The following is a 23,627-nucleotide window of genomic DNA, read 5'->3' as shown; positions in this document are numbered from 1 at the left end:
AGAGCATTTGCCCTAATCTGCCCGGAGACGTCATCGTCGCGCGACACACCCACAAATGTGAGGCGACACAGTTTGGAAAGCACTGCAAGAGGTACTCTCAATCCTTGAGGCACTACTTCTGCCACTCAGCACTGCTTATAGACCATTGACAAAGTTGCGGATCGTTAATATTGCCGAGCACGGCCGAATGTCTTTTTTCCCAACAAAATCCCCAAAATAAATCGCTTCCATTTAACTCATTGCCAACAAGCAAAGATCATTTAACGCGTTATTATGAAGTAGTAGAGCCCCACTTTAGGCGTCCCGGAAAAGACCACGTTTAATGAGACTGCAGGAAAAGACGAGCAACAAAACGAGCTCTCAGCACTCCAGTACCGCTTTACTCGGGACCGGTTACTCTATATGGAGGAGCGGCGAAGGCTGTACTAACTGATGCAAGAAGAAGCTGGATGGCTCTCGGCAACAGATGGTGTTGTGGAAGCTGCTGAAGTCATAACAGTTTTGTAAGTAATATTGGCGCGCTTCACCTGACCACTAAGGTCGCTACTCCCAGCCAATCACAGGACAGGAAGCCCGTCCACCAATCTAGAGTCATTAGACTTTTCTAATTCTAACAAAATATGTTTTCTCGTACCGGATTGGCGACCATCCCCAGCTGTAGCATTTTAATAGCCAGAAGGTGCCTGTTTAAGAAGTATCTAGGTACCAAATCGCTGGCTGTTCAGGAAACTTCAGTGCCGATGGCGTCTCTAGCTACTGCGCCATAAGTCAGTGGGTGGAGATTTTCAGGAAAACGTTTCATCATACTGTGAGGTCTCGGGTTGTGTTTCTTCTGCAGGTGAGGGATAGCACATGTAGAACGATTTTTTAGAATCTCAACAACATACAGCGCACCTCTTCGCAGAATCATTGGCCACAGTGTTTTAAGTGGGATGAAATGGGAGAAGGGTCTCTAAAAGGGGCGTAGCCAAGTAAGCTTAACTGGTAATTTTTAGATAGAACTATGGGCTATGTCATCTTGGGCATAGCTTAAAATCTGTTAACTAAAATCCTGTGCATCAAACATGTGCCACTTGCGCTGTATTTGAATGCCCCTTTGAGCTGTCTGTTGTTGTATCTAGACGTATCACATTACTAAAACATATACGTACATTAAACAAGGCAGACCTATTGACTTTGCCAGTCCTTGTTAGCAGTGTCTGCCTTTCTGATTTGGACTGGGATGAGGCATTTTTTTGCTGAACACTTTATATATTCTGCAGCTTTAACAAGTGTGTTGTATTTATCTGGATCATTAAATTCACTGAAATCCCACGTTTGGGCAATTCATTCTACTCTGCTGTACCCCCTGCAGCCAGTGCTCTGCAGTATCCTAAGAAGACCGTAAAACCAATTGCGCCATGTTTAGCAGAAACATTATCTGCACTGTATTTTATTGACAAACTGTGAAAAGACTACCCTAAGAGTAAGGTTCCAGGATCAGCACTTGTACTGCGGTTTACCGACCTAAAACTACTGTGGTTTGACTGTGGTAGAAATTGCTCTTGTGGAACATTGCTGGGAAGCAGAAGCAAAGATGGTAGATGTCTCACTTCTTGTCTTTTGTAATTTAATTTGCAGGAAACCATTACAACTTAATGAATTTCGAGCTTTCAAAGATTTTGCATTATTTTCAGCTAAAGGAAGTGTAAAAGGTGGCATAATGACAGTGTTCACAAAAAATGGGCTACTGGAACACAGCATAGTAGTGTCCAAGGACTTTTTGTTGGCAGTGAGGTTTGGTTGGACCAATAATGGCAAAGTGAGAGGTTTCCTCTTATTATGTAATGTGTACCTACCTCCAGTTAGTTGTAGTAGGTCTGACTTTATTCAAGCATACATTACCACATACTATCTATCGTATTTCTCAGATATATATTATTGCAATGTATCTGTTTACATTTATGTAATTGTACACACTCTGTATGTAACTCATGCAACTGCTACTGTTTTTCCTGTGTATTCAACTGCTATGAATCTGTGAATGGCACATGTAATTGTTCTTCTCCATATGTAACTTGTGTAACTTCTATTCTGTCAACTATGTATAGCGCTCTGATACGCTCTGGTCAAGTTTGTGCTCTATAAAACTCTTTAAATAAAGTGCTGCATCCCATAGTGGTCCTCATGCACGACATGCAAACACTTTCCACCTAGGTATAAAAACGGAAAGCTGCATTCCAACTACATACCCTACAAAGCCCAGCATGCTGCTCTTCCAGACGAGATTTAGCACCCCTCGTAGGGGTAGTAGGCACTGGAATGTTGCGGTACAGTACAACCACCTCCCCTTTACAATCTTTTTTTTTTTTTTCTTCACCCATGGACTATTTGCTCTTCAGTGAAGATCGATCTTATACAATTTTGAGAGTGGACATATCGTGCATCGACACACGTTCCTTTGCTATTCTCAACTGCACTGGACTGTGATGATACAGCGCTGATATATTTTTGGAAATTGCTTGTTATGTACCCCTTTGTTCCGTATGCTCTTTTAAATGGATTGGTTTTCAACCATATCATTAATTATATACACCTCTTATCTTCTTTATTTTCACATTGTCAGTTATATATCGTCTCACATTGTCTCTCCTTGGGACCCTTGTTAGAACAATATGATCTTTTATTTTGTTATTGTCCACCGTCAGTAAGTGTTTATACAATTAAAATGGTAAAACAACTTGAGAGTTTTTAAAAAAGAAATCCATTGCCAGCTCTTTACCTTGCTACATCCCATGGTGGCCATCACGCAAGACATGTAAACATTTTACACCTAGATTTAAAAACAGAAACACCCTAAAAGGCACAGCATGCTACCTTTGCAGGAAAGAGTTTTAGTGCCCCACTTAGGGATAGTAGACACTTAAATGTTGCGGTACAGTACAATTGATATTCAGTTCTCGATGGCTCTGTGTAACATTGACCTGCATTTAGTCACAGGTGACTGAATTGGTAATATTTTTTATCACCCATTAGATAGCTACTGATTGATCAAGTAAGATTTCCGCCTTAAAGGAATTTCAAGCGTAGCTATTTTGTTGCAGGGACCTTGCATATGTTAATGTAAGGATGCTAAAAGGACAGAATATTACTTGATAAACAGGCTACCTACAGTTTGGAGTTAACATTATATTTGACTACACTGTTAGTAATTACATTCATTGTTTTTTTTTCAAGTGAAGGCTTATTTAATTGACACTAGTGGACAGTAACTCCCATTTGCAAGGTGTCACTGTTCAGGCTCTCGAGCTGATTACCTAAATATAAGGTCATGGGTAACATAAGAGAGATACAAGGTTAAACAAGCATTTACAATGCAACGGTTTCGCCTTTGAAAAAGTTAGAGCTATTGGCATTGTAAATGACACATTTTTTATCTATGTGTTGGTTTTGAAAACAGATAAAAAAATGGCATTGTCATTTACATTGCCAATAGCTTAATCTCTCGCAAATGTGAGACCTATTGTACCCTACGGACGAGCTCAGAAGACAGCAATTACTATCACACACACACACCCAGAGCCACACACACACACCCAGAGCCACACACACACACACACACCCACCCAGAGCCACACACACACACACACCCACCCAGAGCCACACACACCCACCCAGAGCCACACACACCCACCCAGAGGCACACACACCCACCCAGAGGCACACACACCCACCCAGAGCCACACACACCCACCCAGAGCCACACACACCCACCCAGAGCCACACACCTGTCTGGCTACGGCCAAAGGAGATATGCAATCTGACACATCAATCAGTTCTAGGACCCCACAATTTATCAACTACTTAAGTTCCTTGGAAACGTCCTCCCTCACCATAAAATGAATACTCCGTACGTTGTGAACTATGAGCTTTGCATCAGTTACCAAGATAATCTTGTGCTTGAATCCTTTAAAATGTCCTAGCTTACAACGGAAAACATTTAGAAACTTTGTAGTCAACGCATTACTCATTTGTATCCCTTCATCAATCACCAGGACTTGTTACGTTAAAAATATTTGTACCGGGCACGTTCACCAACGGTTTCATGGCGCTCTTGACATAACGGCAGCTGGGGTGGAGGAGTTACTCAAGTGTTGACTGAAACAGGAAGGTCTTCAACAGTCTTGTTCCTGGCTGGTTGGATCAAGCATGATGTGTAAATTACATTGGTCAAACGAACCGAGCGCAGGTGATCCATGCTTAGCAACATAAAATTTGCCTCTAGCCTGTCTAGTCCTAAAATCTAAAGGTTAACCACCTAAACCCTATGATGTCAATCCTGCCCCAGCTATATACTTCTGGGTTCATGCCTGACTTCAATAGTTTTTCACCCACTTTCTTTACAAAATAGTCCCTCCCAAGTTCTTTATTGATGTTTGGACAATAATACAGCACGACTCCTGCCGATAGATAACCGGACAGACATCTTGGAATGGCATATAATTCAGAATTACTGTGGTCAATGTCGGGAAAGAAACAAAAAAAACAGAACTGGATATTTTCTCTTTAGAATGGAGCCAGATTCGGAAAAAAATGATCTGAGATCAAATATGAAAACATCAATTAAAATGTTTTAAATATGTAACATAATTTAAAATATTAGGGAAACATCTTTTACTATTACCGACTCCAGTGTAGACGATAAAATGTTATTCAGAATGACTAAAGAGAGATACGAATGAAAAAAAAAAGACTACTTCTACCCATTTGCAGCAAGTCTTCTGCCGGTATACAACCATTACAGCAGATCCCCCGCCAGGCCTAGCACAACACCGTCTTAGGTCAGGAGAAGGCCAGACTCCAGAAACTAGAGCAAGGCCTAGAAATCCAGTACATCGCCCACTGAGATGGCAGCGGGAGATGCACGCCAAGCTGGGTTGCTATAGATCTGCGCACAGGCGCGACAACCCAGAAGCCGGCCACAGAGGCACGAAAAACGAGGCACAAGCAGGGAACAGCAGAAACAGCAGCCCCACTCACCGGCTTCTCCTGCTGTTGCGGTTCCGGCAGGATGCGGGGCCCTCCTCAGCGCATGGAGGTCCCGTGGCTGGACAGGCGGGCAGCTCCTTTCTCCTGGGCGGCGGGGTTCTCCTCCTCGCAACGGAGCCCCGCCTGTACCATCCGCCGCCTCTCTTCTTCCGGGTGAGTGCACCGGGGCGCAGAGTAGGCTCCTGCCTGCCCCGGTGCCCAATGCAGCCGCGATTCTTCCGGGGAAGGCGGGGTAGGCTCCCGCCCTCCTACTTCCGGTTCTGGGTGTCCCGGAGGCCCGCCCCCGGCCTGCCTGACTTCATGGTCGGGCGCCGGCAGGGACGATTTCATGGGCAATTAATTTTTGGCTTTTGGCTGACGTAGCCAAAAGCCAAAAATTCTCGGGAACGCCCCCGAATCTGGTCCGGCCATGACGGACGCCTCTCTGTTCCAATGGCTAGCCTCCATTTATGGAGCTAGCCAATGGAACAGAGGGTGGATTCCCGAGCAACATACTGTACTCAGATTTCTCCTGCGCAAAAGCTGCTTGCGCAGCTTTTTTGCAGTCGAAACCTAAAAAGAGAGAAGCAGCCTCTCCTCCTCATACAGAGATCAATCATTTCCTGCAGGCATGTGTCAGCAGTATAGATAGGATTGCAGGATACCACAAAGGGCGCTCAACTCTGAGATGCCCTAGCATTTGAGGAGCCTTTTAGACCACCTGACGAGAAAATAAAGAGACTAATATCTTAGCTGAATCATATAAGTCAGACAGTCAACTGGGATATCCTAGGTATACACTTGAAATCGTTTGGGCACAAGACAGTGCATTTCACTGCACCAGGGGAGTGGAATTCCTATAGCCTAACGCCCAGGTCATTGTTTGGGGTAAAGGACATCAAGTTTTTATGCGCATTTTGTAGTTGGGACAAATAGAACCAACCGTGTGAAGCACAAACCCTTTGGCTGCCAGTTCACGGTACCACATTATGGATCAGAGAAGGGCATTGTCTGCAATTGAGGTAATGTTTGTGTTCATGTTGTTCGAACTTCATTCATTAATGCAAAGCCTTTATTATTACGGTGAGCGTTCAAATAAAATATTGTGTGCTTGGACTGCACTACAGACAGCGGTTCCAGTATAAACATGTGAACACAAGTTTTCAAAGATTAGCAGTATGAGGCTATGTATAATGCTACTGAATGCTCAGATGCAAATATTTACAAATGCTCAAAAGCAAGAATATTTGCTTTCAAAATAAAATGTTCACAAAAAAAATGCAACTACTGTAACACGTTAGGTACCATTTCCTTGCAGCATCGTTTATAAAATGTGTTGATGCATGAGAGTATTTCTAAAAAATATTCCTATCACGGGTAGGGTTGGTGGGCGGGGGGGGAGCAAAGCCAGCAGGTCTGAAACTGGTGGTCAGCCCTTTGGTTTTCTCAATGTGTGTCTTGTTTTGCCATGGTTTTTATAACACCTTATTGGCGCGGGAACTGCCTGGCCCCCACCAATATAACAAGCATTGACAAAATAAAATGTTGATCTCAAAAAGCACACAATGCCACATTAGTTCCTGGCACTGAACAAAACTTTGGGTGCCAATATGCTCCTTGTGAAAGAGCAGACTAATGTCACTCATAGTGAAGCCAGCTGATGGGCAGAGAGAGAATTTTAATAAACACAAAATGTCTTGGTTAACACCAGACCTAATTAGGGGCCTAATTATTAAAGAAATCTCAAAATTGCACAACCGGGACGGGCCTTGCATTAGTGAAGACTTATGGGTTTCAAAAATGTAAAAGAATTTACATAAGTAGGTCAAGAAATCTTAGTTTTAGAAAATATTTGTGAACTGCATTTAAGCACAAGCAAACATGCAAGTGTAGATTTGCTCATGAGAAAATCTGTTGAGCGCTTGCAAGTTCACTTTCCCTCCTTCCACTTTTTACCCCAACCCTGGAAGAAGTATTACTTGCGTCATTGTCAGGAGTAAATGTCCAGCCTCTCTCAGTATGGTAAAAGATTAGAGAAGAGTTGGTGAAACCCCATAAAACATGCAAGTTATTGGGTGTGCACAGGCTCTGCTTACTACTACCTTCAGCCCAGTATGTAGATATGCAGAAAGGTGGTAAATAAGGGAATTGCTAGTATTTAACCCCTACTATGGTATGATCCCTAGCATAATCAGAGATGCGATATCAGCTCTCATAAAATGAGATTGCCACCTGGCATGAAAGGGACAAGTGGATTTTGTTGCACGGCAAGTTGATTTATGAAGCAACCTGCCCCATGGACAAGTTGCTTCCGACAAAAACACCCAAACAGTGGCATGGAAACAGTGCCATGGGCCCTCATAAGTATACAAAATGGCACATAGTCCCATGTTGTGCACTACAAAAAAAACCTTAATTAGAGTGCATAGATGCCCTCTTACAGTTCTAGAGCACCACTGATAAATACATGCCCCTATTCAATCACATCCTCAAACTATCTAATGGCTCATCCAAAAACATTAAATGCGCCATGGAATTGCGCTGTGATGTCGACGGCGTTTCGATCCCCTTGAGTCGGGATCGTCATCAGGACAGGGTTGTCGAGTTACGAGCAGTGTTGTACACGCAAGAGTCCATGAGCTGCTTGGATTCACCGCCAGCCGCCCGGATTGCCTGAGCCCTGACCGCCGCCTAGATTTACTCAGGTGCAGCCACGCTATTACTGCCCTTGGCGACGCCATACTAATGCAGACGCCACACCCGCTGTCTCCGCCAGGGTATCCAGAAACCACGCATATGGTCTTGCGTGTACAACACTGCTCGCATTTAACGTTTTTGGCTCCTGTAAAATTGTTTGTTCCATGTTTTAAGTGACATACTTAATCCTGCGGAGCCATCGCTGTATAATTTCTTTGTCACTTTGTGCCGTTCACGCTGTACACGTTCAGCACTTGCATCTTCACCTTTCACCAATTGTATATATCACCATTCACCAAGTGCCCTCGGGTTGTCACATAATTCTATCTGTACAGTGCTGTTCTAACTGTATTTCCATGTGAAACACCCTCCTTCGAAATTGGTGAACAACAAGCTTTTAAAACCATATGAGCCTCCTTGTTTCTTGTTCATGTAATGCCGAATGCATACATCACTTAACTGCCTTTAACTGATACCTGTTGGGAATTGTTTTTCTTTCTTCTTGAATTCGAGACATAGCTAGAGCGGCCTTATTATAACGTCACTTAATGTAATGTTTCACTGTGCGGGGACCTTCTTTGTGGAACTTGTTTGCGGATGTGATGACAGCTATAGTATATTTATTTATATATGTCTTAGACAAAACCAATAAACTACGTTTTAAAAAATTAATTAAAAAAACAGATCTAAAAGCCTGGTGACTGAAATAATGTACTTAGGCCTAACTAATGTGCTTGTCCCAAAAGTGTTTGAGAGTAGTCAAATAATGCATTTTACAGAGCCGCCCTTTTCTTCCTTGGCACATGAGCACCTTCAAATTGTGATGTCTGCTGTACAAAAAAAGTACTTGTTTCATAGACTAAACTTTTGGTCCATGTATTATGGAATCTAGCCCACAACGGGTACACACGACCCTTGGCATGCCTCTTATTTCACTAATAGCATTGTCATCAGGGTGAGGGCAAGAAGGTTTCTCTGTCCATACTCAAAAAATAATTTTTAATAAATATATTGCTAAAGCATGATGCGACAGTGCGGTGTCATTTTCAGACCTTTCCATTGAAATGGCCACAAGCTTTCGCAGTGACATGCAGGCATACCGATAAATGTAAATAGCGTTCATACTATGACATGTGGTAATTGAGTTTCAGCAAATATCTATTCTTTGTACAGCTCCACGTAAAGTATTCCGATTTGTTTTGACCCTAACAAAATCGTTTCCATCTCAATTCAAAATTACAAATAATTGTTTGCTTACCTACTGAAATAGTGTACAGTTCATTTACAAGCTATTTAAATGTGTTCGCAGCACGACTGTCAGATAGTTCGCTTTTACAAAACCCTCTAACTCTGCATTCAAAGAAAGAAAAGTAAACAATCTCATGGATAAAAATAAGCAGGAATTTTAATAAGACATACGTTGACATCTGACCTTTGTCTTTGAATGCACAGCAAATGAGAAGATAAAAACTAAAAGACACCTTTATTTCTCATTAGTTTTCTGAATGAACAGAACACCTGTTCTTTGTCAACCGGACCTCTTCCACCAGGCAGGCCTTAAAAACAGTACTCCTTGGGAAAATCTGACTCGCCATAGCCGCGGATCAATAGATTTCTCACGGGGTGTTACTGCAGGGTCAACTGCTTGGCAAACTTCTTTCACAAAAATAAGTAGGCCGTACCAGCATTTTGGAGGCGAGCACTTTCACTCTTAACACTACCTGCCGGGATTTAAGATTACTAAACAAAGTGATGCTGGCTAAAAATTAAAGATTGGGTGACAAATCCAATCAAGAAGAATTCTTGCTAACTATGAAAGAGCACATCTAAGTTGGACTTTAGAGAACATGATCTCGATACCCTGCCTGTCATCACATCATGGCAATTTAGCTGGAGAGGACTGCTGTCATCACCTTACAATATATGGTGCAGGAGGTGCCAAAGATGGGATGATGCCTTGCATCTCGTGCGGATTTAGGGGTTGGATTCTGGTATTGCTTCAGCCAAATTAGATCCATGGCTGCAACGTCAAGAACTGCGGACGGGGTGCGATTTAGTGGATGGTAACACCAGCCTATACTCCAAGACCTCTGGAAGTTGTTTGCAGGGAGTACAAATTGAGCACTGTGGTGAGCTGCTAAAGCAGATCCACTGAAAATTAACGCTGAGCTCTTGTGCATAGTTCGGTTAGGGGAGTAAGATACGACAGCAGGTTCAGTGTGCAGTCTCTCAAAGTGCTTCCGATAGGTCCATAGTTGTAGAGCCCAGGAGCTACAGTGCTTCCACCCTGTCCGGGGTATATATACACAGAGTTTGCTAATGAGTCTTGTGTAGTAGAGGCTTTGCGTGCTTCTGGCAGATACTAGATGGAAGGCATCAAGATACAGATGGCCCACCAGTGTCTGGCTCAAAGATTGCCCTTTGGGCCCCGGAATTGGTGGAGGTAGAGTGTTTACAGGAAGAAAACATTCACCATGTTGAAAAAATAAAAAAACATTCCCAGTATACGCCGGATAAAAATACAACTTACTCAACATGGAACAGTTAAAATAATTAAATGTGAAATCTACACTGAAAACAGGGGTATACATCAGATTTCCTCATTTCTTTTAAGAGAGGGGCACAATAGGAAATACGATATAAGTGGCGAGTAGGAGAGCTCCTGTATTGAAAAGACAAATAGGCACCTCAAGATCACAATACATGCCCCTTTCCTGGACTAGCGACCTGTGAGGTATTCGAACTCCTGCAGCCGACAATAGACGCTACAGGCTGCATTTTTCGCAGGTAGTTTGTACATTTACCTTGCTTGCTGCTGAGTAAAGGGCACCAGACTTCCTCTCAGTAGAAAACCTTGGCCAAACCGTACAGGAAGAGTATGCGACGCGCACTCCTTTCAGGCACTGCTGAGAACTCAAATGTTCCAGACTAGAACCCATTTATGTATTCATACTAAAACATGAAAAAAACTAAAGCAATAACTTTGTGGTTTAGCGAGCTTAACGTCTAAAGCGTTATTGTCCTTTATCCAACTTCACGTAAAAACTTCTAAGCGCAGGGAAGACCAGAATTTCTAATGAACGCACGCCACTATTCACATGAACTAAGACTCAAGTGCATAGACACGACGATCTAAGTCATAAAGTGCATTATGCGTACACAAAACCTCTCTCTACATACCCCGCGCTTTAAGGGGTGGGGGGATATGCCAATCAACAGGCATAACGTGTTTATAACCTTAAAAATCTGCAGTATTCCGATATGAGACAAAGTCGAAACGGCAACTTATAAACAAGAGAGAATGTTGAGAAAAATGCACGACTAATTTACAACAGCCGATTGAACTCTGCAGTCATTACAAACGAACTCGAACAGCATCACACAGGGTGCTAAAGAGCTATTTCTCAGACCGGTAGAATGCTATATCCCATTATCTAATGGTACTCGATTGGGTCGTGATCCCTTACTCTTGTAGTGTCGCCTATTGCACTATGAACGTTTTCCTATCACCATATCCGAAAAGTTGCATATTCCATCACAGTACACAGGGGGCAGACCTTTGTAATCACGAAATACTGTTCCCCGGTCCATACTAAAGGATATTCTGCCCGCCTCGCCAATATAAGTTGTTGAGGCGCCCAGAAAGAACGGTGAAAAAATTCTCAAACTTTCCCCTATAGTTTTCCACGTCTGCGGGGCAAGCCCGTGTCCCCTTTAGATGCCCGTACCCAGATGTTCCTTCCTTGAAAGATAAGACGTGAACCCTGTTAAACAATGCTGGATGTTTAAGCCATCCATGCCAACATTTTAGGACAGGGGCGCGGGAGATTTAAAATAAAAAATCGGGAGAATGAAACTTCCCCATTCACTTCTATTGTAGAAAATGCAATTTCAGGCGGGAGACAGGTAAAATACAGCCATTTTTGGCTTGAAAAGTCTCCCACCTGAATCGTTTCTATTGACATGTATGTTACATGGTACATGTTATTTACACTGCCAGCACCATTTTTTTGCTCCTTCTCACCCCTTCCCCTCCCGTTGTCCCTGCCCCCTCCCGTTGTCTGTGCTGCAATGCAATAAGTCTTGCGTAAATGCGAGTCCTATTGCATTGCAAATGCTTGTTTTAGCAGTAACTTCTTCTGCGACACCCTCGTGAGCTTGAGGGTGTACTGTTGACCCCGCCACCCCCAAAAAGGATTAACCCCAGCCCTGTGCTCGGGCAACTCTCCGACTCCTTCCAGGGTGGAAAAGGGTCCGAGGGGAGTCAGTCACTGAATGCTCAAAAACTCCCAAGCTTAAAAGGTGAACCACCAGCCTTGAGCTGCCCACGGCTCACCCACCCTTCCCAGGGGTTACTCCAGCACAGTGTACGCCAATGTGAGGTGCATTGCAGAGCTCCCAGGGGTTTCCAAGCCCACGTGTGAGCAGCTGATCCAATAGTGGTGTTCTGTTTTGCATTCTGGGTCTTGTAGTCTTGTTAATTCAAGTATAAATCCAGGATACGAGTCAGAGAACGCAAAGCAAAGGGCGTGCACTGGATGACTTACACACACGCCTCTCAGCTCACCGACCCTGGGGCCTTGCACCCACCGGCATCCCCTCCTTATCTGCCCTGCTGATGGGTGCCACTGACTCCAATAACATGTCCTGCTACAAAGCAAGTCACAGGAAGTAAAACAGATGTACTGCGACGTTAGGGGGGAGGGGGGGAAGGGGAATGCTTTCCAAAGGTTCATGTCATGTAGCCACTCCTGAATCCAGCAGTTTCACAGCTGGGGGCAGAGAGCAGCAGACAGAGACACGGTCACAATAAACAGCACTCTTCTACATTTGAAATAGTCCCTGCTTAATTTGAGGCGGTGGTTGCAGGTGAAGCCCACTGCCTTATCTATGGGGACCAGGGCATAGTTTTCCTTATTAGACTTTGATCCCAAGGGAGAGAGAAGCAAACACAAGGAACAAGGAAGAGAAAAACGCAAAATCAGTGGCAAAGGAGAAATCAGGGGGGGAGAGGGGGGACGAGGGGGTGGGGGCTGGTGCTGGGTCAAAGTGTCACGAGGTGGAACCGTCACTAAACCAGCTTCGTGTTTGATTGACACCCTGGCATTCAGTAGCGCCGGCCGTGGGCGGCAGAGCAGAGCTTTGGCCCCGGCACGTGTGCGTTTACAAATTAAACAGCCAACAGACCTTGTAATCCGTGTATACCAGCACCAAGGTTCTAAATATGAGGGTGAAAAAAGAAGATCGACAGGTAAAAGAGGGTCTTACTTAGCTAAAAATAGTTTGGGGGGACTCCCTCTAGCATTAGGAGCGGCACCCAACAAGCAGCCACCCAAGGTGGTAGAGTGACGCGGTTGCTCGTGGACTTGTGTAATTGGAGGGTTCTGCAATTATGGGAGAGTAAATGCAGTCACTTCCGGCACGAGACATCCTCTGTAGATATCAAGTAGCAGCAAACCCAGCCATGTAGGGTGCGAAAAGGCTTGCAAATCGGCCCCTTTGTGTCTGTACAGTCCCAGAGAATTATGTCATTGTTTTAGAAAGGGATCTGGTATCCCGCTGAAGATGCGACGAGGAAAGAGTGATGTTATGTTGAATGAAAGAAAAACCTCTATCAATGAAATACAGAAATGCTAGTACCATGGAGCATGGATAAAAAGAAAGTAACATGCCTTAAATGCATATGATTGACCGAGCATTTGTATACAACTGAACAAAAAAATCAGTCGAAATTTAATTTTGAAACATAATGTAGCTTTTAATTTATAAAACGATTTCACCTTATGTAAATATTAGTGAAAAGTGAACATTCCACTCACACATATAATATTATATATATATATATATATATATATATATATATAGCATACATTTTGGGCAGTGCTTGCTCCCAGGTACTGACAGGCTTGAGGCAGTGTAAATAACGGGGTGATTGTTCTCCCAAGCTGAAAGCACATCTCATTGGCCTGCCTCGGAAGGATGAATGGCTGGTTGAATCTGCTGGGATATAACCTGCAAGGAAGCTGCACGCAGATTTCAGTAGTGCCCACAAAATTCACCGAACCAACTCATCAGCAAATACAGGCGTTTTACATGCATGTTCTCATGTTATTATGAGACACTTGTAAGAGATACATTCATTTCCTGGGTCGGGGCGGAAAGAACATGCACCCAAAATTGGTGGGTTCAGGGACAGGTATTTCTCAGCGGGTGAAAAGTATTTTCCTGTGGAGAAAAGAAAATGGAAGAAGTGCAACGGAGCGAGTGCAAGGGCATTTTCACACACAGGTGCACGCTGTGCATAATTACTAGGAGCCCACCTCGCCTCCTCACGACCGGAACCGGGAACTCGAGAAGCTTTTCCAAGAGGGGTCCTAAAAACCCTTTGTGAACAAAACGTAGAGCAAATCTACACCCCAAAGATACAGATTTGTATTTTTTTTTAAATAAATACGTTTATAAAACTATTAGTCTCGTTTTAGATCAATTAAATCAACTAGGTTAAAGTGAACGAGAACAGTAACACATAAAAGAAAAGCACATGGTGATGCAAATGTGTCTGTGGAGACAAGGAGGTAGGTGCCTGCTCCCTTCAGTGGGACAGAAACACAGATGGCCCCTCCTCCTAATCCCCCCCCCCCCCCAATTCCCCCTTTCCTTAGACCCCCAAATGTACAGATAATGAGGCTAGAGTTACCTTAACGGAACTGTAAAACCGCACCCGTGTACGTTAAGCTCCCCCTAACCGATAATGCTACGGTGTCCTACTTCGGAAAAAAGATAAATACTACCGTGGGCTCAACGTCACAGTACCCCATAAACAAAACGATATCGTGGCAGAAAATGCCAGTACTCGATGATGTTATGCCCAGAAAAAGACACAACTTCACCGACGGTGGCCGATTAAGTTCCGAGTCCCCACCCGTCAGACTGTCCAGTCCATAGTCTCCGATGTTATGTTCCAAAGGGTGGTTTTTCCTTTCTCCTTTACGTTAGGATGTTGTGTGCCTCCATGCTCCGATTCTGGTTACTAGAGCAAACCACGGCCACTCGGAGGGGTGAGGCAGGCATTCTACTGTCCGGAGCCTGGGGCCTCGGTGACCTAAAACCTCCGGGAGGACTCGACAGCAACACCGCTTCTCACACAAAATGGCGCCGGCAGACTCAGCATAACCGGAAGTGACGCTACCCTACCAACGGAGGTAGGAACGATGAAAGTGCATGGAAACTGCCACAGTGCAAAGAAAGAGAAGAAATACTACATAAACAAAGGTCTCTATTGCCATTAGAAACAAGTCAGGTCCCGGGCCGCGCTGTGATTGGCTGACGTCACAGGGGTGTCCCGGGCCGGCAGCCAATCACAGCGCGGCCCGGGAATGACGTCACGGGGGTGTCCCGGGCCGGCAGCCAATCGCAGCGCGGCCCGGGACAAAGGGGCGGGGCTTAAAAAAAGCACCAGAAACGCCCCCGAATCGCGTTTTCGTGAGAAAGCGCGATTGACAGCCTCTGCCTCCCAATGGCTAGTCTCCATTTATGGAGCTAGCCAATGAGAGGCAGAGGCGGGTCATCGATCATATATAGAACTCAATAGGTTTTTTAGCGAATGCTCACTACGTGAGCATTTGCAGGCAAAACCTAAAAAGAAAAAAAACATTAATTGTTAACTAGTGGGCTGACGACCGCTTGTTTAAAGGTTTCAACAGCTGTGGGCAGCCATTATCTTTTGAATTCACAATCCACCTTCGATTGCTTATGGGCCTAACTGGAGAATGATTAATATGGGTTCTGGTGTCCAGCAAACGGCAATAATGAGCAAGTCCTGGTTCAATAATCAATATGGTTGTCTGAAAAAACGTATTTTGAGAAGTCAACGCAAAAAATGAAAAATCCAAGTATATTTTCATAATTTGAGGACATACTTTGCCTTAAGGTTCTAAGTGTGATCATTAGTGCAAAAAATTAGAATTGGTGTTAAATTAAATTTGAACAAAACACCATTAAGAGTTCTGGTCATTGCTAGCAGAAGGGCAGTTGTCAGTCTGTATCGGAACTAAAGTGGGTAATTATCAAACTCCGTCATCAGCTGTTTAAGTGTGTGCATAATGACGATCCAAGTGTGTAACAAACAGTTGCACTAGAAATTAGTTTTGTGCGCAACATAAGAAACCATTTGCTTTCTTTCTTTATAGCTTTATACATTAAAATTAGCTTGTTTCAAAATTTCCAGATTTTGTATTAAAGGAAAGTTTGTTCTTTCTTTAAAGATTGCATTTATTTGATTTTGTGTAATTTTTCTTTTTTACCTTAGCATACAGCATAAACAAGTTTTGCAAGTTACCAGTGGGAGATTTGTTTACCGGTGTCTCATTAAGAGTTTAATTGAACTAACCCCCTGCTGATATCTTGCACAGCTTTGTTTTACTCACAGTGCCCAATAGGATAGAACAAAGTGACAAGAGACACTGGCAAACCATCTCTTCCTACAGAATCATAAGGTTGTGAACCATTTATACAATTATTAGGAGAAAAAATTGTGCAATTTTGACCACCCCTAGTATTGATATTGTGTAAGTTCATAAGAAGGAATACATGAATGTAATGCAAACGTTCATTTGATTTCGTTTTTAGATCAAGTGGAACCTGTATGCCACAATATTGCTGCATCATGTTACTGTGTGGATTGAAACTAAACTACTTGCTTCATATTAAACAATGTAGTTTTAGAGGGGTTCTTAATACTGTGGACAACAACATGGTTGAAAGCCATGCCTGCAAGTAAAATCTTATATTGCGTCTAGTTACTTCTTTTGTGTGGTTGACCGCTTTATCCAAGATTGCCTTTGGCTAAAACTACGATTTATCGGTATCCCCATTTGGATCTTTATTTTAATTTAAAAATTCCACATTAACTTATGGGTAAAGGCCTGCCATACTAAAGATGGAATTTAGTATGAATAGAGGTTCTCATTGGTATAATTTGTATACAATCTCAATATTCAGCAGAAATATCCTATGCAATGAATGCCATCTCAGTTAGTAAATCATACCGCCAACATACTTTGCATTTTTCAAGGATAGATTTTTAGCCAAGATATTATAGTCTGTGTCAAAACATGGAAGTAACATGAGTGCGATGTGTCCTCATTGAAAGAAGAAAAGCCACAGCCGAGAGTAGACTAAAGAAGGTGACTGTGGATGCAAAGTTTTTATGTTCAACAGTCTAAAAAAAGACTGTGTACTAGTTTTAGTCTTAAAATGAGCATGGCATATTTGCCATCAACGTTACAGCAAATAAACTACAAGGGGTTTGGTGACCTTCACCTTTATCTAGTATTGTATGCAGATGATTTACTTCTTGTGGACTTCAGTTGACATGGAATAACTTTTAACCAATCTGAGGGGAGTGCAATTCAACACATTTCCTCGCTATTAACAAAAGGAATATAACACTTTTAGAATTAGATGGTGGTGGACTAATCATTGTTGGTTGATTTAAAGGCTTCTAGCTAACTGCACCAAAAACAATCCTGCAGTCGGCCAGCATGGCCTGAAAACTGTTTAACCATAGCTGCTGCTGCCTCTTTAAAAAAAAAAAAAAATTTTTTTATTGATATTCAACCCATGTGACTATACAAAGCATTAACATTAATAGGTAAGACCTGCAGGGACATAAACAAAAATACATATCCAAATTGATCAAGTTTAAACCTACTGAGTAAAAATAATCCTACTGAATATTACATATTTTATCAAGCATATTAACCCTTCTCCTGAGCCCTCATTCAGACCAGGCCGAGCTACCAGCTAATCTTGAAACATTTAGAGAAATATATCCATACAGCGGATAAAGTGCTAAGTGCAAATACATATACATAATATCTAAAATCCTCATATCATAAAAGATCCGCAATATAGAATTATGCAAAGAGAGCAATTTTTCTTGTGTTTCTTAAACTGCCATATAAAAGTGAAAGTGCAACGGGAGAAGAAAAAAAAAGGTTCTTATTCCTAGGATAAGGAAGCAAAAAAGATATACTTATTAAACTTCATACATTTAGTTTAAACATTTGAATATCTTATGCCCAATGCAGCTCAAAATAAGCTAGCTAAGAACCCACTTACATTTCAGACTCTTTCTAAACTCTCAAATCCTCCATCCACTTAGTAACTGAGGATCCGGTCCTAGTCCCCCAGTGTCTCTTCGTATGACCCTTACGTTTATATGAATTAATTTCCATATTATGTGTAGCCATAAAACTGGATCTCCACATTGCAAATGCAGGAGGCTCTGGTATCAGCCAGTCCGACACATTGCAAAGTCTTGATCATCTTTGGCAATAAAAATCGAAGAAGATTCTTTCTTTACTATTGCATTATCTTCTGGTTTATCTACCAACCCCAATAGCATCATTGACGCAGTAAAGACAAATATGCCTTTTGGTGCCATGAATGAGAAATTCCTCTATCCTTTGTGGCAGGGATTCTAGCAGACATTCTAGCTTAGGACATGAAAAAAACATATGTACAATGTCCGCCTGATCTGAGCCACAGGTGAGCAGCCTTTACAACGCGGGCATTACCACGCGCTGCCATTACTACGTTGCTTTTACAATGCAAGTCATTACAACGACTTGCGCTGGAGGGCGCTGTTGGATAGGGAATAGTTTAATTTTCTATTCCAACACCTTCCCTACTGTAACGTGGGCTGGTGTTGGAATAGAAAATGAAACTATTCCACTATCCAGTGCTTACAGCGCAAGTCGTTGTAACAACTTGCGTTGTAAAAACAGCGTTGTAATGGCACGCATGGTAATAGCCCGCATTGTAGTGTCATACAACCGAGCCACACAGTTTGCACATGCCATCAGAGCCACCCTCCACTTGGACATTTTAACTGCGGTATAGTATAGGATAGAAACTGTCTTAAAGTACTGGCTCCTCCGACTCTCAGTTAATAGAACCTTATCAGAAAGTTCCAGAGACTCCTGGCAACATACTCCCTCCCTTGTCAACCTAGTACCCCACTTGGAGTTCTGGACCTCCAAATCGTCTTTTTGAGTTTGAGTCAGTAGTTCGTATATAAAACCTATTCTATACATTTTTCTAACTGTCTCAATAAAAGGGATCTTAATCGATTTTTTAAATTCCTTTTTCCTTTTAAAAAGAAAGTCCCGAATCTGTAGGTATTGAGAAAATTCCCCCTTCGCTACACCAAAAGATTACTGCAACTCCATAAAAGAACAAAGCTTTGTATGCTGATTTCACTACATCAAATCTGGTTTTCTTATAGTAGTTTGGCTCTAGTATTCCCATTAAAAAGCCTTTTGCTTCAGTACCAAGCTCCATTTCATATATTGTCAAAGATTCTGCAACACCAAATCCACCTTTATACCTATGTGTTGTATAATACACGACCTGTAACACAGGGTAAAATTGGGGACCGACCAGCCATCCTAGAGTCTTGATAGTCATATATTTCACTGCTTTTCTTGGCTTTTGGTATCCCCAAAGAAAGTTGACACAAAGCGATTCTAATTTTAACAGCCAGCGTTTGCTAATATCCACTGGAATGGGCCTAAAAAGATATGAAACTTTTGGTAAAACATTCATTTTTAATACATCACACCTTCCAACTAGTGAGCAGTCTAAGTGATCGATTCTATCCAGATCCTTTTCAACTTTATCTAACATTTGGGCCGTATTTCTCACCACCAAATTATCTGTCACTCTATTTCCCAGGTAGGTTGCCACAAAGACCATGCGTTTATCCCTCAAATCTATTGCCTCAGTACATACTATCTGTGCCTTGGCCTCGTTCAGCTTATACCCTGAAAATGTCCCAAATTGCTGTGCCAGTCTTTCAATCTCAACCAGCAGAGTACTAGGATCTACAGTTACCAGTGCCACATCGTCTGCATATTCAAACACTCTATATTCTACTTGATTCTGGATTACAGATTTAATACTTAAGTCCCCCTCCAGTTTAGCTAAAAACTGGTCCATATACAGTGCAAATAATAGCAGGGAACATGGACAACCCTGCCTTGTTCCTCTTAAAATATGTATAGTCTCAGATTCTAAACTTATTGCTCATATTCTGGCCGTCGGGGTCTTATATAAAGAGTTAATGGCCCTTATAAATTCTCTCCTAAACCCTTTCCGCTCCAAAACTGATCATAAAAATCCCCATGAGACACGGTAAAATGCAATCTTATAAAATAAACCATAAGGGGGTCTTATGAACTTCAGCCAGATCAAATAGCATAATCACTCGTCTAATATGGTCCATTGTACCTCTTCTCTGGATAAACCCATGTTGCCTGTTTGAGACTAAGTGCAAAATGTCCCTACCCAGTCTGTTTGCCAACACCCTAGGATGGATCTTTCCATCGAAATTTAGCAGTTAAATTGGTCTGAATGACCTGGGAAGTAGGGGTGGCTTATCTTCTTAAAAATCACAATATTGGCTGCTTCCCCGGAAGGAGGAATCGGCCCTCGTTGTGGATTTCAGAATGTTAACATATACTGCTGTCGTTCTTGAACATATGTTTTTAAAAATTACAACTGAAGGGTATCTGGGCCAGCAGCTTTCCCTATTGCCAGAGAGGTTATAGCTTCTAAAACCTCCTCCATGGATATCGAAGAGTCGAGGGCCCCTTTATCCTCTTTATTTACCCCATATCTTTCTAAGCCCTGAAAGAAGGTACCATATCCCTTGCCTTGAGGTTCTAAATACTCAAGATACAAAGGTTCATAAAACTCTTTAAAAAACCTTAATTTTCTGATGGGGTTTCAATGATTCTTTCCCTGGACCATTTATAGCCATTTTTTCCCTTCTAGACTCCTTCTGTCTGATCCTCTTAGCTAGAAGTCTACAAGTAGCCTCTCCTTACTCATATAATTTCTTCCTGTACATGCAATATTTTGCAGTCACCTCTTTACAAAAATATTTGTTAGTTTTGGCTTTCCATATGGATATCTCCTGTTGTGCTTCTTGTATATCATGTCCCCCACTTAATTGCAGTCTAGTTTTTCCTTCTGCGAATGACAGCTACTTAAAAAAGCCCCAAATCTCCATCTGCTTTGTTTTCTGTAGATATAGGCCAAAGATGAGGGTCTCCCCTCTAACTCCTGCCTTTAGGGCATTCCAAACCATCCAAATCTCATAAGTTCCCCTGTTAGTTTTCAATAACTTTTCTATCCAGAGTTTCAAATGATCTAAATATAACAATTCCAATAAAGGTTTCTTATCATGTCAGGGCTCAAATTCTTTTTATTGAGCATCAAAAAAAGTCACTGTGACGGCATGAGTATAGTAGGGCGAGCAGGCCCCGGGGTTGAAGACATTCAGCTATTTGGATCTCCGTTTCATACAGCCCTAGGGTCATACCAATCCCCATAGTCAAAGTATAAGATGCTAGATTTGAAACAACAAACCCCTGAGGAATGTCTTCAGGCAAGAACCTAACCTCCAATTAACTCCCAACCAAACCTCCCCGTCCCGGTGGAGATGGTGGTGCGCAGTGAAATAATGTTAAGCAGAAGCTCTGCCATAGGGCTGAGTAAGCGAAGCTAGGCTCTCACTAATCAAGTAACAGGGGTTATCTCAACTGCAGGCCGGTTTTGGATAGATTAGACTTGGAAGAGGTGCATAGCCCTTCTGGAAGGGCAAACCTTGGGATAAGTAGGTGACTAGTGGGCCCCACTTATGTTCGAAAGCCTTGTAATTATCTCTAAAGATGTCTGCCAGACCCCATGGAGAGGATCCTCCTTAAGCGGGCATGCCACATCGATGTTGTCGGTGTGTCTTTCTTTTTCCATGCAGCCACTATGGTGAGTTTTGCACACTTCTTCTTTTTAAACCTCTTTATTTATGCAAATTCCAGTAAAACCCAAACTGTTGATTTTCTGATCCCTAGGTTTCTTACTTGGGTTTCTTACAGGGTAGGCGTACGTCTTAATTCTGAGGGCCACCAAGCTGAGTATCAGAGAGAGTTGTCTTTTCCAAAGAGAGCCTCCTCTGTCTAGTCCAAGGTGAGCTTCAGGTAGTTGGTCTTCATCCAGTTTCCCACTTCGAGCATAAAGTTGAGGAATTTTTCTTGGGTGCTTGAAGTGTCTTTGGAGAGGATGAGCAGTGTGTTGTTGGCATACAACATTATGTTGAGACCATGGCGACATTGAAAAGTGTGGGGCTGAGCGAGAGCAGAGTTTTGGGGGATGTCACAGATGAGGTTTGAAGCAGTGGAGGAGTACAGGGCTAGGCTGACTGACTGCATGTGACATGCGAGGAAGAAAGTGATCCAGCAGAGTGCAGGTCCTTATATTCCAGTTTCATGGAGGCATTCGATGAGGAGGGGATGGGAGACGGCGATGAAAGCTGCAGATATGTTTAGAAACATGATCACTGAGGTGCCACACTTGTCCATGATGAGACGGATGTCCTTGTTGGTGGCAATGGGGGCAGCCAGGGTAGTGGGATTTGGCCTAAATCTGGATTATTAAGGGTCCAGGAGTAGTGGTGGTTGAGGTGATCAGTCAGTTGATTGTTGACTAGTTTTACCAAGACCTTGCCAGATAGGGTAGTAGGGAGATTGGCCTACAATTTGTCTGTGTTTTTGAGTACGCTGAAGGACCAGGAAGGAAGTAGCAGTGAGAGAATTCTTGAGTAATGTAGTCAGCGCAGTGCAGGTGTGGCCTAGTCTATTGTTGAACATGAATTGTTGACAAAGGTCAGAAGGGGCTCCTGAGTGAATAAAGATCATGGTGGCTGTGGTTCCTGGAGGGGTGATTGGCCAGCAGGCGAGGGAGGTTTCCAGTGAGTTCTACTTGTTGGGTTGGCGGTCTGTGACGGTAGAGAGTTCTGGTTGGAATGTGAAGTTGTATATTGTGCTGGGATTGCTGCAGAAGTAGTGAGTGAGCTGGGAGTAGATTTCCTCTGAGGGAGTCATCGTCACGAAGCTTATCGCATGAGAGGTTAATTCCTTCAATATGTAGATCATTTTAGAGTTGGATCAGTTTTTGATTGTTTCTGTCAAGGTTGAACATTTGGTGGATCTGAGTCTCTGGTGGTAGTAATGGAGGACTGATCAGTAGGCATTCCTGTTGTCATTGTGAATATGTTGAAGAAAGTGTTCCAACTGTTTGCAGTGGCATTTGGTGAGTAGTACCTCATCTGTGTAACAACTTGCTTGTGGTTTGGTCCATGAACTGGGGAAGGTTTCAGCGAAGCCAGGGTGTCTGCTCATGAGGTGAACCAGGAGTTGAAGTCGGTGATAGATGCCAAGACGTTGTCTTCGTGCAGTGGTGTTCTAGGTTCCAGTAGAAGCTACATGGTTTTGGTAGATGTGGTACCCTGTTGGTGTGGTCCAGGTTGGAAGGGGGGAGGTCAGTTTGTCCATGATGACGTCAGAAAAGTTGGTAAACCTAGTTTTGAGGAGATATCAGGTGACATGGGTGGGCTCATTTACTTATGGGGTGTTTTGGAGTGTCTTCAAACCTTCTAGGAGGTTGTTGGTGTTTAGGTCTGCGTGGACTTACAGGTGGAATTATGGTTTGGTGTGGAGACAGAAAGATCTGGAGTCGAGCACCAGTGGTGCAATGAAGTCCACAATGGTGTTGGATCTAAGATCGGGAGGCAGGTAGAGTACGGCATTTCCCACTCTCGGAGATGGGATTTTTGTGTTTTTTGCAGGTCTGATGGTAGCCAGGACCATTTGTTTTTACTAAGATTATCTGTATAATATACATACTTATGGGTGCTTTTAGCCTAACTTTGTCACCCTTTGATCTGTTGCAGTTATTCACATTTTTCTTCTTCCTACAGCGTATAGCATGGGGCAGTGGTCAGCCGACTTCAGCTATTGGGTAATTTCACTGTGAGAGACAACATTCTGAACTTTCACAAAGAATACATCCGTAGAAAG

The 23,627-nt window shown here is 42.9% G+C and overlaps 1 protein-coding gene across 2 annotated transcripts in view; it reads left to right on the top strand.

The window, feature by feature from the left end:
- The first annotated feature begins 38 nt into the window (after positions 1 to 38).
- The window catches only part of TAF1A (TATA-box binding protein associated factor, RNA polymerase I subunit A), a 394,276-nt gene continuing 370,687 nt past the window's right edge, over positions 39 to 23,627 (top strand). The window contains exon 1 of one of the 2 annotated variants that reach the window (XM_086927938.1): positions 39 to 503. The gene's annotated coding sequence lies outside the window, so the exon portion shown is untranslated. Of the gene's footprint in view, positions 504 to 667; positions 839 to 23,627 lie in introns of those variants that run through there. The other variant, XM_086927937.1, reaches the window with a different exon arrangement.

Source organism: Lissotriton vulgaris, chromosome 6, assembly GCF_964263255.1.
Source record: "Lissotriton vulgaris chromosome 6, aLisVul1.2, whole genome shotgun sequence".
Taxonomy (NCBI): Eukaryota; Metazoa; Chordata; class Amphibia; order Caudata; family Salamandridae; genus Lissotriton; species Lissotriton vulgaris.
This window is presented reverse-complemented; position numbering and strand designations above follow the sequence as displayed.